Source organism: Sus scrofa, chromosome 1 (assembly GCF_054392235.1).
Source record: "Sus scrofa isolate SSC_HxYL_T2T_F1_AM1 chromosome 1, Sscrofa_HxYL_maternal_Yorkshire_Landrace_v2.0, whole genome shotgun sequence".
Classification (NCBI taxonomy): Eukaryota; Metazoa; Chordata; class Mammalia; order Artiodactyla; family Suidae; genus Sus; species Sus scrofa.
The window spans coordinates 60,162,178-60,176,816 of record NC_139383.1 but is presented as its reverse complement, the minus strand read 5'-3'; positions in this window follow the sequence as shown (position 1 = coordinate 60,176,816).

The following is a 14,639-nucleotide window of genomic DNA, read 5'->3' as shown; positions in this document are numbered from 1 at the left end:
TGTAATTTTTTGTTTTTACTACCTTCGTATGCTATTTCAGATAATTGTCCATTGCAATAAGATGTCTAAGAAATGTCAACCTGTCTTCAATATTCCCAGATTTGTGAATTTATAAAAGATATTTGGCTTTTTAAAGCTTTTATGTTTTCATGCAGCAGGGACACATTACGTGCATACAGTTGGAAAGTAGATTTGTTTTTGCAGAATCCTGAATAATAGCCTTCTTTGTTAGCAAGCATGTGCATTGTAAGTAATGATAAGATGGTGTAGCCTGCCTCTATGAATAAAGGTAAGCATCTGTGGATACTAGTGTGAAAGAACTAGTTATATGCCATCTCTATATGCATGCACCAATGTATGTATTTTCTGGACTAAAGCAGAATGAGTGGTTCTAATTCCTGCATCAGTTAAAATAATCAATTAGATAATTATAATAGAGGAATTGTTAGCAAATTACATTCATTAATGATTTTAGTATGAGATAATACCTTCAATTTCAAGACGTAAGGGCAAAATCTCCAGTCTTTCTATTTTCTAGGCATTTTTAAAGGCATCATTAGAAATACAATATCTACATCACAGTACAGGTTTCTAAAAGCCAAACATCTATTAAGCTTCACAGTAGTACCATGAATAAGAACTTTGTTCATAAAGTGGTGATTTCTCATTGCTTATTTTATGTATTGTTTGTGCTCACTTCTTTATTAGCTTCATATATATTTGTCATTGTGTATTTTATTTTCTTATGATTGGAAAAAAACACCCATTTCACCTCTTGTCAAAAGGAGTCCCTTTCTGAAGGAAATACAAAACAAAACAAACACACAAAAAAAACAGAGGTCCTGGAAAGCAAAGTGAAATACCTGTTGTTGTTTGTGGCACTGATGACTGAAATTTCCAGCATCTTCCTGGAATTTTGCACAAACTTTACAGCTATTTCTGAATGAATGCTAGAACATACGAAAGTTGATTTAAGGGATATAAAGAAATCCATTAATCTCACTGCTATTTCCACCTCATCAAATAAGCACTATTCTTTTTTTGTCCAAAATCTGTGCCCCTTCCAAAAAAACAACAACAACAACAACAACAACAACAAAAAACAAAACTGGAGAGGTCATTTAAATACGCAGTTTTATATCTGATTTTGGGCTAACAGAGTGGAAGAGGTAAATTATTACAATGAAGTTTGAAATCCTGGGACATTCCAAAGAATTGCCTCTGCTTATGGAATCCTTTCCATCAACGTTTATTCTCTCAAGTTCTCCCCATACTCTTATCACCCCAAAATATCTAAATAATAAAACCTGTAGCACCTGTTCCTCCTGCTGTTCCTCTTCCCCATTACAGTTAAACTTTTAAATGAAAGAGGTTTCTAAATGTGTCTCCATTTTTGTTTTTTTCAATTCCTCAACTTATTTGTCATTTTGCGGTCTCTGGAGCAGACATGGAGATAGAGTTTGAAATGCAAGATAAAAAATGGGGTCAACCCCTGTGAAAAGGAGGAGACACAGGATTGGGCAGAAGAAAAAACGAATGGATACTAGCTGGTCAAGTCAACAAAAAAAATTGGGGACGCATATTGCCTATCAGAATATCCCACTATCCCACAATGGGCTGAAAATACCTCTGCCTGGCTCAGCATCCTGGTGCAGATGGGGCCTGGAACCAGGGGGTCTCTGAAGGTGACACTCACTTTGAAAGAACTGACAGCCTGAGCTATCTGCTGACTTCACTCCCCTTGAGGAAGGGTCTGGACAGAAGTCCCTCCTATCTACCATGTTATTCCATTACGGCTTTTACAACTTTCCAGTATAGCTTCTCCAGCAAAAATCACTGATGTTCATCTCTCTAAATTTAATAAACATTTTCTGGCCTTATGTTATTTGACCTCTGTTTCAAGCACAAGCATTGCATTCATTCTGTTTTGGCTATTCAGGTTCATCACAGGGAAGGCATGTTCTTCAACATACAGATGCATTTCGATACGTGCAACTCAAGAAATAGAAACATTTATATCATCCTCTGCAATTTTCCTTCAACTAAAATGATGGATTTTTCTTCTTTACTTTTTTTCAGTTTCTAAAATGTATAGTCTATCTAAGAAAAAGCTAGCCATTCTGTATAGGATGTAGTTAAGGAAAACAATGCTTGTTTGGCAATTATATCACAGTCAATGGAAAGGTTGTGCAAACCCTGATGTGAAGTAAACTCTTGGTTTAAATTTAATGACACTTATTGCATTATTCATTTGGCTGCTTTTATTGAACTATTACAAGAATTCTGAAAGAAAAAAAAGTTCCTTAGGACATTTTAGCCATCATGGATATTGCTTCTGGTTTGTTAGTTAGTGGAGGTTGCTACAGGATACCCATTTTCATGGCTATTGCTTGTTGCTAAACACAGTCATCTTATTAAACCAAAGTGTATGATAAATAATCCACCATCAAACCAAATCTAATCTTAGCAGTAGCCAGGAACAAAAGGGATTTTAATAATTGCTGCTATCTCCAAAGTGTCAACTATGTAAAAGGCATTTATTACTCGCTTTACATACATGATTTACTTCTCAAAATATCAAAGAAGGAAAGTGCCATAGTACTCATTTTTATAGATGAGAAAATTGAAACCTAAAGAGTTTTTTTTTTTTTTAAGTGCTTAAAAAAAAAAAGAATCCAGCTCAAAACCACTGTGGATCTGATTCCTTTAACAACTCATATCTCAGTTCTCACTTTGAAACCAAAAAGTTGCTTATTGTGTCCTCTCATTTCATCATCTCTTTCGCACTACTCCTACTCATGTGCCATCCATTCTGAACTCTATTCAGCTCCTTGAAAAAGCCAGCTGTGGGGTCCTGTTGTTCCTTTTGCCTCAACTGTCAAGCTCTCCCTTTCTTGCTCTATCCCTGTGGCTTTCTTTCTCCTCACGACTCCTACTCATACTTCAGATTCAACTGCCAGCTAACTTGCTCAGAGAGAGAATGGCCACCCTCCCAAGAACTGTAAAGATTGTCTCTATTCACAGTTACAATCCCCCTGAAACCCTCTTGATAGCATTTACCTCATAAAGAAAGCATTCTCTTCTCAATTAACTTGAATTACCCAATGCACGTATGCTCTGGGTTAAAACACCAGTAAAATCAAAAGCCAAAATTTCCTCCCTTCTCTCCTAATCCTACCCTGCAAACTAATCATTGGTAAAAATAAGCTTGTCTATGTGTCTCTTGCTTTTAACTCAAAAATATGCATGCATATTTAGAGACTGCTTTTTAAAAGGTGGTGTGATATTATACATACACACACATATATTTTGTTTATCCCACTTTGCAATTTTGTGATTTCCTTTATAGTCTCTCTCTCTATCTCTCTCTCTCTATATATATATGCATGTCTTATATGCATTTTATTTCAACTTTTGCCTGTGGCAATATTAATTCAATCATTCTACAATTGTTAGGGATTCAAGTTATTTTTAGTTTATTGCTATGTTAATGATTCTTGTGAATATATCTTTACTTACTGCTTCTCTTCTATATTTTGACAGAACTTCTCCAAATAGATATGCTAGGTTAAGGGTGGGCCCATTCTTTATTTTAATGTACATTGCCAGGGTTTATTCCACAGATCTTATGGCAAACCAAACCTGTGTAAAAGAGTACCCATATTCCCCTGTGTGTGCTGTCACTGGAGATTTCAGTCCCTTTATTTATTTATTTTCTAATTTAAGAAGAGGAAAATGTTGTATTTCATGATTATAGTGGATATTTCTCTAATTACTAGTATAGTTCTTTTTTTAAAAAAATAGACTTTTTTAAAGAGAAGTTTTGATTCACAGTAAAACTGGGTGGAAGATACAAAAATTTATTATATAATAGTTACTTCCACACATGCACAGCCTTTCTTCTTTCATTTAAACATCTCTCACCAGAGTACATTTGCTGCAGTTGATGAAACTACAGTGCCACATCGTTATTACTCAGAGTGAATTTTATATTAGGGTTCACTTTTGATGTACGTTCTGTGAGTTCAGACAAATGAGTAATGTCATGTATCCTCCATTACAGTATCACCAGGGTCGTTTCAGTGCCCCCAGTGCTCTGCAGTCCCCCTCTGTGATCCCTTCCCCCACCAAACCCTGGCAACCACTCATCTTTTTACTTTCTCTATAGTGTTGGAGTCATGCAGAACATAGCCTTTTACTTTGACTTTTTTCACTTAGTAATGTGCATTTAAATTTCATTTATGTCTTTTCATGGCTTTGTAGATCATTTATATTTAGCACTGAACAGTATTCCATTGTCTGGATGGACCACAGTTCATTTATCCACTTACCTACTCTAGAATATCTTGGTTGCTTCCAAGCTTTGCAGATATGAATAAAGCATATTTGTAAACATCCATATATAGGTTTTTTTGTTGACATAAAATTTCAACTCCTTTGGGTAAATACCAGGAGGGTGATGGCTGATCATGTGGAAAAAGAATACTGTTTTATAAAAATGTACCAGACTATTTTCCAAAAAGGCTGTACCATTTTGCATTCCTACCAGCAATGAATGAGAGTTTCTGTTACTCTATATCAGCCCCTAAATTTTATGTGGTCGGTGTTCCCAATTTTGGTCATTCTAATAGGTATGTGGTGGCATCTCTTGTTATTGTTTTAATTTGCATTTCCCTGATGAAATATAATATGGGGAATTTTTTTATATGCTTATTGCCATCAGTATATTTTCTTTAGTAAGATGTCTGTTCAGGTCTATGTTTTTTTGTTGTTGTTGTTGTTTTTTTTTTTTTTTTTTTAGGGCTGCACTAGGGGCATATGGAGGTTCCCAGGCTAAGGGTCAAATCAGAGCTGTAGCTGCCAGTCTACACCACAGCCACGGGGGATCCAAGCCACATCTGCAACCTACACCATAGCTCATGGCAACACCGGATCCTTTACCCACTGAGAGATGCCAGATATCAATCCCACATCCTCATGGATACTAGTCAAGTTTGTTAACCACTGAGCCACGATGGGAACTCCTCTATGGTGTGCTTTTAACCAAGTTGTGTTCTTGTTTAAGTATTTTTATACTTTGGGTAACAATACTATATCAGATGTGTCTTTTACAGAAATATTCTCCTGGCTTGTCTTTTCATTCCGTTGACATTTTCTTTGACTTAATAGAAGTTTTTAATATTAAAGAAGTTCATTTTATCAATTATTTCTTTCATGGATTGTGCCTTTGTTGTTGTATCTAAAGAGTCATCTTCATACCCAAGGTCATCTAGGTTTTCTACCATGTTAAATTTTAGGAGTATTATATATAGTTTTTCATATTACATCTACATTTATAATTCATTTAGAGTTAATATTTATGAAGCCTGTAAGGTCAGTGTATACATACATGCATTTTTTTCCACATGACTGTCCAGTAGTTGCAACACAATTTGTTTATTTTCTTTTTTGACCACGCCTGTGGCGTGCTGAAGTTCCAAGCCAGGGACTGAACCCCAGCCACAGTATTGACAATGCTGAATTTTTAATTGCCAGGCTACCAGGAAACTCCTAACAACATTCTTTAAAAGTCCATCTTTGCTCCATTGCATTGCCTTTGCTCCTTTGTCAAAGAACATTTGACTATATTTATGGGGGATCTATTCTGGGATCTTTTGTCTGTGCCATTGAGCTGTTTATTCGTTCACCAGTACTGCAATGCCTGGAATGCTGTAGCTTTACAGTAAGTCTCAAAGTTGAGTATTATTCCTCTTCCAACTATTTTTCTTCTTCAGTATTTTGTTGGGTTTTCTTGGTCTTTTGCCTTGTCATATAAACTTTAGAATCAGTTTGTTGATATGCACAAAATAACTTACTGGGATTTTGGCTGGGATTATACTGAATCTGTAAATAAGTTGGAAACAATTGATCTTCACAGTATTGAGTCTTTCTATCCATGAGCATAGAATATCTATCCATTTATGTAGTTCTTTGATTTCATTCATCAGTTTTGTAGTTTTTCTCATTTATATCTTGTGCATAAATTTATAACTATTTCATTTTTGTGGTATTAATATAAATAGTACAGTGTTTTTAATTTCAAATTCTTATTTTTGTGTTAGTGTGTATATAAGAAAGTGTCTGCTTTTTGTTTTTTTTTTCTTTTTTAGGGCCACTCCTGCAGCATATGGAAGTTCCCAGGCTAGGGGTCAAATCAGAGCTACACCTGCCGGCCTACACCTCAGCACAGCAATGGTCTACAACTACACCACAGCTCATGGCAATGCCGGATCCTTGACCCACTAAGTGAGGTCATGGATCTAACCCATATCCTCATAGATATTAGTCAGATTCATTTCCACTGCACCACAACAGGTACTTCCTGATTTTTTGTATTAATATTGTATCCTTCAACCTTGCTATAATTTTATTAGTTCCAGGAATATTTTTCGATCTCTTCTTCCAGATTTTCTACATGGATGATAATGTCATCTATGAACAAAGACAGTTTTATTTCTATTTACTCAAACTATATATCATTTATTTTCTTTTTCTTTTTAATTTTTATTATAGTTGATTTACAATATTCTGCCAATTTCTTCTGCTGTACAGCAGAGTGACCCAATTATGTGTATGTGTGTGTATTCTACTGTTTAGTTTCTTTTCCTGTATTGTTGCATTAGTTCAAACTTCCAGTATGATGTGGCAAAGTAATGGTGAAAGGGGACCTTACTGGACCTGATATTAATCGAAAAACTTAAAGGTAATGTCACATTTTATCTCAAGAACCATCTCTATTACTTTATTTTTTAATTTTTTAAATTTTTTGGTCTTTTTAAGGATACACCCATGGCATCTGGAAGTTACCTCCCAGGTTAGGGGTCCAATTGGAGCTGCTTCTGCCAGCCTACATCACAGCCATAGCCACAGCCACAACAACATGTGATCCAAGATGCATATGTGACTTATATCACAGCTTGCAGCAACACTGGATCCTTAACCCATTGAGCGAGGCCAGGAATGAACCCACATCCTCATGGGTATTAGTTGGGCTCATTACTGCTGAGCCAAAATTGGAACTCTACTATTACTTTAAAAAAAATGTTTTTTATTGAAGTAGAATTGATTTACATTATTTCTTCAGTTTCTGTTGTACAGCAAAGTGACCCAATCACACAGTCCCCTGTGATATAAAATAGGAGCCCTTTGACTCCACCATCCCCAAACTCCCTGTCTATTTATCCCACTCCCTCCCCCACCCACTGGCAACCACAAGACTGCTCTCAATGTCCACGATGTGTTTCTGTTTTTTAGATAGGATCATCTGTGCCATATTTTATATTCCACATATAGGTAATATCATATGGCATTTGCCTTTCTTTATGATTTACTTCACTTTATATGAGAGTCTCTAGTTCCATCCATGTTGCTGCAAATGACATTATTTTGTTCTTTTTATGGCTGAGTAGTATTCCATTTTATATATGTACCACTGCTTCTTAATCCATTCATCTGTTGATGGACATTTAGATTTTTTCCATGTCCTAGCTATTGTGAATAGCTCTGCCATGAACATGGAGGTGCATGTTATCTTTTTGAATGAATGTTTTGTCTGGATATATGCCCAGGAGTGGAATGGGCTAGATCGTAAGGTAGTTCTATATTTAGTTTTCTAAGGTACTTTCATACTGTCTTCCATAGTGGATGTAGCAATTTACATTCCTATCAACAGTGAAGGAAGTTTCCCTTTTAGCCACACCCTCTCCAGCATTTGTTATATGTTGACTTGATGGCCATTCTGACCAGTGTGAGGTGGTACCTCATTTTAGTTTTTGTTGTTTGTTTGTTTGGCTTGGAGTTCCTGGGCCAGGAATCATATCTGAGTTGCAGTCACAACCCAAGCCGCAGCTGTGGCAACCCTGGATCCTTAACCCATTATGCCAGGCTGGGGATTGAACCTGCATCCCAGCCCTCCCAAAATGCCGCCATGCCTGTTGCACTACAGCAAACTCCACCTCATTGTAGTTTCAGTTTGCTTTTCTCTAAATAATTAGTGATGTTGAGCGTTTTTTCATGTGCTTGTTGGCCATTCATATGTGTTCTTTGGAGAAATGTCTGTTTAGGTCTTTTGCCCATTTTTCAGTTGGGTTTTTTGGGGATTGTTTTTGTTGTTGAGTTGTAGAAGTTGTTTATATATTTTGGAGATTAGGCCTTTGTCTGTTGCATCATTTGCAAAGATTTTCTCCCATTCTGTGGGTTGTCTTTTCATTTTTTAATGGTGTCCTTTGCTGTGCAAAAGCTTTCGAGTTTAATTAGGTCCCATGGTTATATTTTTGTTTTTATTGTCGTTATTCTAGGAGCCGTATCAAACAAGATGTTGTGATTTAGTTCAAAGAGCATTCTGCCTGTGTTTTCCTCTAGGAGTTTTATAGTATCTGGCCTTATATTTAGTTCTTTAAATAATTTTGATGTTTGTTTTGTTAGAGAGTGTCCTAATTTCATACTTTTAAATGTAGCTCTTCAGTTTTCCCAGAATCACAATTGAAGAGACTTTGTTTTCTCTGTTGTATGTTATTGCCTCCTTTGTTGTAGATTAATTGACCATAGGTGCTTGGGTTTATTTTGGGTCTTTCTGTCCCATTCCATTCATCTATATTTCTGTTTTTGTGCCAGTACTTTATTGTTTTGATAACTGTAGCTTTGTAATATTGTCTCAAGTCAAGGATCCTGATTCCTCCATTTCCGTTTTTCTTTTTCAATATTGCTTTGGCTATTTGGTGTCTTTTGTGTTTCCATACAAATTTTAAAATATTCTGTTTTAGTTATATGAAGAATGTCTTTGTTAATTTGATAGGGATTGCACTGAATTTGTAAATTGCCTTGGGAAATATAGTCATTTTGATGATATTGTTTCTTCCAGTCCAAGAGCATGGTATATCTTTACATCTGTTTGTGTTGTCTTTGATTTCTTTCATCTGTGTCTTATAGTTTTCAGTGTACAGGTTTTTTGTTTCTTTAGGTAGATTTATTCCTAAGTATTTTATTCTTTTTGATGCAGTGGTAAATGGGATGGTTTCTCTTGTTTCTCTTTCTTATCTTTCATTTTTAGTATATGGAAATGCAATCAATTTCTGTGTATTAATTTTGTATCATGCAACATTGCCAAATTCATTGATGTGTTCTGACAGTTTTCTGGTAGTGTCATTAGGGTTTTAGAGTATAGTATCAGGTCTCCTGCAAACAGTGATAATTTTACTTCTTCTTTTCCAATTTTGATTCCTTTTATTTCTTTTTCTTCTCTGATTGCCATTGCTAGCATTTCTAAAACTATGTTGAATAGTAGTGGTGAAAGTGGTGAAACCCTTGTCTTGTTCCTGATCTTAGTGGATATGTTTTCAGTTTTTCACCGTTGAGGATGATGTCAGCTGTGGGTTTTTTCATATATGGCTTTTATCATGTTGAGACAGATTCTGTCTTTGCCCATTCTCTGTAGAATTTTTATCAGAAATGTGTGTTGAATTTTGTCAAAAGCTTTTTCTGCATCTATTGAGATGATCATATTTTTTTTCTTTTCCATTCATTCATGTGGTGTACCACTCTGATTTATTTGTGGATTTTGAAAAACCCTCACATCCCTGGGATAAATCCCACTTAATCATGGTATATCATCCTTTTAATATATATTTGTATTTAGTTTGCTCTTATTGAGGATTTTTGCATCTATGTTCATCAGTGATATTGGCTTGTAATTTTTTTTCTTGTGGTATTCTTATCTGGTTTGGTATGAGGGTGATAGTGTTCTCATAGAGTAAGCTTGAGATTGTTCCTTTGTCTGCTATTTTTTTTGGAAGAGTTTCAGAATAATAGGTGTTAACTCTTCTGAATGATAGAATTCCCCTGTGTAGCCATCAGGTCCTGGACTTTTGTTTTTTGGAAGTTTTTTAAATCACATTTTCAATTTCAGTGCTTGTGATTGGTATATTCATATCTTCAATTTCTTCCTGGTTGTCTTGGTAGGTTGAACCTTTGTAAGAATACAACCATTTCTTATGGGTCAACCATTTTATTGGTATAGAATTGCTTGTAGTAGTCTCTTATGACTCTTTGTATTTCTGTGGAGTCAGTTGTAATTTTTCTTTTTTCATTTCTTATTTTATTGATTTGAACCCTCTCCCTTTTTTCTTCATGAGTCTGGCTAAAGTTTTATCAATTTTGTTGATCTTTTTATCTCTATTACCTTAGACTAGACTTTCCAAACCTCCAATGTAATATTGCCATTTTGGTCCAGAGAATTCATTGCTGTGTTCTGCATGGTAGAATATTAAGTGGCTTCCCTTACCTCTGTCCCCTAAATGCCAGTAGCATTTTCCCTTTTCCAGTTTCAATAACTAAATGTGTCTCAGACATTGCAAGTGTTACCTGGGAAGAAATTCTCCCCACGATTTAACCATAAGTTTTCCAGACACTTTATATATAAAAAGAACCTACCAGTTTCCTTTTATTTTTTTTTAATTTGTCTGCTCCTTCTTTAAATGTCTCACTTTATTTTGTATTTAAAATATGTATTGTCGTCCACCTGTAATTTTTGCACATTTGACAGATCTTTACCTAAGATGAGATTCAAGAAGAAGAAGTTAATTAAGATTTTTATACACATTCAACTACTGTCTAATCAACATTATAAAAAATGAGATATTTAGAAGGAAGGAACAGTTCATCTTTCTCATTTCTGTCTTTCAGTAAGTGGAATAATGTAGTATGTGAGGTGGATTTTTTGAAACATAGTAAAGGGCTGAAGTATTATGCAACTAGGAATGGTATTTAATGGAGCCGAACTCATAGTCTTGGTAATGTTATTTTAGTTCTCTAATTCCATAGTAATAACACTAATTTTCCCAGAAAGCATTATTAGTTTTCTTTTTTTTAATAAATATTTTATCTTTTGGTTTTGTAAGGTAGTTTGGACTTACAGTTTAGCATAATTGAAGCCAATTATAAAGGAGAAGTAAAATGTTTTTGATGGTTTTTATTATTAATAGAGAACAATAGTTAAACCTGTGTTATGAGAATAGGCAGTTGATCAAACATTTAGTCTACTTGAAATGTAATTATGTGTTGAATAGAAATCTTTAAAATGTCTTTGCTTATTAAGATCTGCTTCACTGTATTTTTAGATTCTAGGTAAATAAGTCTTGTTAAACAAATGGGATATATTCCTATAATACATAAATACATATGTATGTGTGTATACATATAAATATGTACCATGCACACATCATTAATCATACTGGATCTCATTATTTATAAAAGATGTATTTCCTTTGTTCTCTCCTATCAGATATTAAATACATATGAAAATCAAGTTTATGGACATTTCCCAGATTGTGTTAAACTGCCCCATGCACGTACATGAATTTCTATGTGTTCAGCATATGACACACAGACTGCCAATTTGAGCATTAGGAAAAATGCAACGGATTTTCCATTAAGTGTGCTCCCTCAGTGAACACCCTCTGTTTTTCTGGCAGGACCCAGCAGGATCTGAAAAATAAGCAGCATATTGGGAACAATAATGAATATTTATGCTTTATGGAATCCTTTTTACATTCATTTCCATCTGCACTTCTGGACCCCAAAATACTATAATCGTAGAGGGGGTAGGGAGAATCATGTTTAACTCCTTAGGTTAGTGATAGGCAAACATCAATGAGACTGATTCACTTGATACCTAGGCTATGTGGAGGCACAATTGATGCAAACTGAAACATATTGGATATTTGCATTTCTATTTAACACCTCTGCATTATGTGATTTCCATAAAATGAACTTTAATTTTGTAATATTGTAGATGAATAGATGATGGAATACACAAATATTATTTAATGAAGAAAAAATTATTATCAAAAGTGTGAAAGCAGTGAGGAGAGTCAAAAAAGAATACACTGGGAAAAATAATGGTTTCAAGGAGAAAAGATACTCTTCAGGCATAGTTTTAGCATGAACATGTTAACTCATGGACTTAAGAAAAAAACAAAAGCAAGAGTGAAAAACTGTGGATGAACCTATATTGACTTATAATAATTTACAGAGATAAACCTAAGATAGATATTGCCCTGGAGTCTTTTTTAATAAGAATTTTTTTTTGTTTTACTTCAAGGAGCTTGCTGACTAAAATATTTATGAAAGTTTCTTGCCTAAAGTTTCAGTGATCTAAATTTTGTAGTAAATGCAGATCAAGCTTCTAACTAACCCAAGCTATGGGCAAAAGAGTGGAAAACATATGGATGAAAATTACCATTTTTTTGAGTTTAAATCAAGGCTTAGCAGAAGCTAACCCAACTAGTATCCATGAGAATGCGGGTTTGATCCCTGGCCTTGCTCAGTGGGTTAAAGATCCGGCATTGGAGTGAACTGTGGTGTAGGTTGCAGACTTAGCTCAGATCCCATGTTGCTGTGGCTGTGGCATAGGCTTGCGGCTGTATCTCCGATTTGACACCTAACTTGGGAACTTTCAAATGCCACAGGTAAGGCCCTAAAATTACAAAAAAAAACAAAAAACAAAAAACAAAAAACCGGGGGGGGGGGGATTAGCATTTTTCTCTAACAATCTAATATTTTAGAAGTCCAGAAAATGGATTCACCTAGAAGAGCTGTTTATTGCTTGATTAAACGCTTGTTTGTAGTCAGAGACAGGCAACAGATCTCTCTCTTTTTTTTTTTCCTGGCAAATGTAAGCTTTGATGAACTAAAGTGAAAACAACAATAACAGTTAAAAACATGCATTTTAAAAATGATAAACGAGTATTTTAACACAATGCAAAAAAAGTTTGTAATCAACATTAATGTCTTCTCAATTTCAAAACTTTGCCTAAGTTGAGGTGCCTCTAGAATTATAACATTGTACTAGCATAGCAACAAATTGGAGGAAAACAAAGACAGATCTCTTTTAAAATGCTAAATCTTAGAGATGGTGTCCATTATTCATTTCTCAATATGGAAATTGTAGAGAAAGACTCCACTCCTAGACCACGTGTGGGGAATCTCAAAGGCATCGGTTTGAAAAATGAACTTTTAGCTCTAAAAATTTGTTAGAGCTTATAAAACATGGTGTTCGTTTTACTCTTTGAACAAGAATACAATAAATGGAAAGGACGTTTTCTCCACCTGGCATTCGGTGTCCTTTTACATGCAAAAGTATGACATGATCACTTTCAGCACTTAATTAGAGACCACTTGCTCTGTCAAAGAAGAGCTCCCTTTAAGGAAGCCGCAGCTCTGGTGCCATATCCTCTGTCCTGTTAAAAAGAAAAATAATTGAACAGCAAAGACTGTGACAGAAACGTCTAAATGTTCTAGGGACTCTCTCAGACATTCGTTTGAAGTTTTTCTCAAGCATTTTAAGCCTAAGCCACTGCTGGATTCTCCCTGTTGGGAGGACAGGAGGGCTGGAGATCACATGCCTGGGATTGAACCCAAGATGTGCCACATCAAACTGTTTACCCCTTGACCTTCCTTCCCTCCTCTGCTGGGCTACACAGAGTCCGCTTCCTCTAGATTAAGAAAAAAATCAATTTCACCAGTGAAAAAGGCTTTTAACTTAAAGCTAAATTCCCTAACGTTAAAAAAAAAAAAAACCAACTCTCTCAACTTTTTCATAAACTGTACCAAAGACCAAATTTCTTGTCACATTATGAAGAAACTTTTACCTCTATCCCCGACTCTCTGTTTCCTACTTTTCTAAATTAAATAGAACTATGTTTGAAAAGAATGAAACCTCTAATACCTCCATAAATGAAAAGCCTATTACTTTCACTTTGAAGCAGTATATTCTGTCACCAAAGCATAACCTTTGAACCTAGCTAGACCTTTCCTAATCTTTAAAAATACATTTAATTTCATTAAATATTTTTCATACATCCAATTCAGTGATACTTTACCTCAGATACTCTTGGGATAATAATAGTAAAAAATGTTTGGTTTTTTCATCACAATAACTTGAAAGGCTAGTGTCTGTAGACTGAGGAAAAGTGAAGGAGAATAAAAAACTAAAACCACATCAGCATGAAAAAAATCCATCATGCATTCTCTTCAAGCCCTTTTGGAATGTTCCACATTCATTGGTTTATATACCTAACCATAGCATAACCAATTTGACTGAAATATTCATCACATTCAATCTGTTTTCATTCTACAGAGTATGGGGTTTAAGTTTTACTTATTTTGTGAAATTTCGAAACTGACCATGATGGAGTATGCTATGGGCTATCTTAGATCATATGCACTTTGACTGAACTCAGTAACCACCTAGTTATTAACATGATGGTGCTGGACAATGTCTGTTCTAGCTTATGAACCAGAAATATTTGTGTAACATGAACATAGTCCATATTTAAAATCATTCTTAATTGCCTTTAAGTTTAAGGCACAGGCTGTAACTTAATTAAACACATACGTACATGCACACATGTGCCTGCACATAAGAAGCATCTGTTATGTGATAAGAAATAATCCAAAAGTGCTATCTTCATTGATAATTTTCATATTTTACAGTGTAATTTTACTCAAAACACTCTTTATATTCTCTCTCTCTTTTTTTTTTTTTTTTTTTTTTTGCGTTTTTAGGGCTGTACCTGTGGTAAAAGGAAATTCCCAAGCTATGG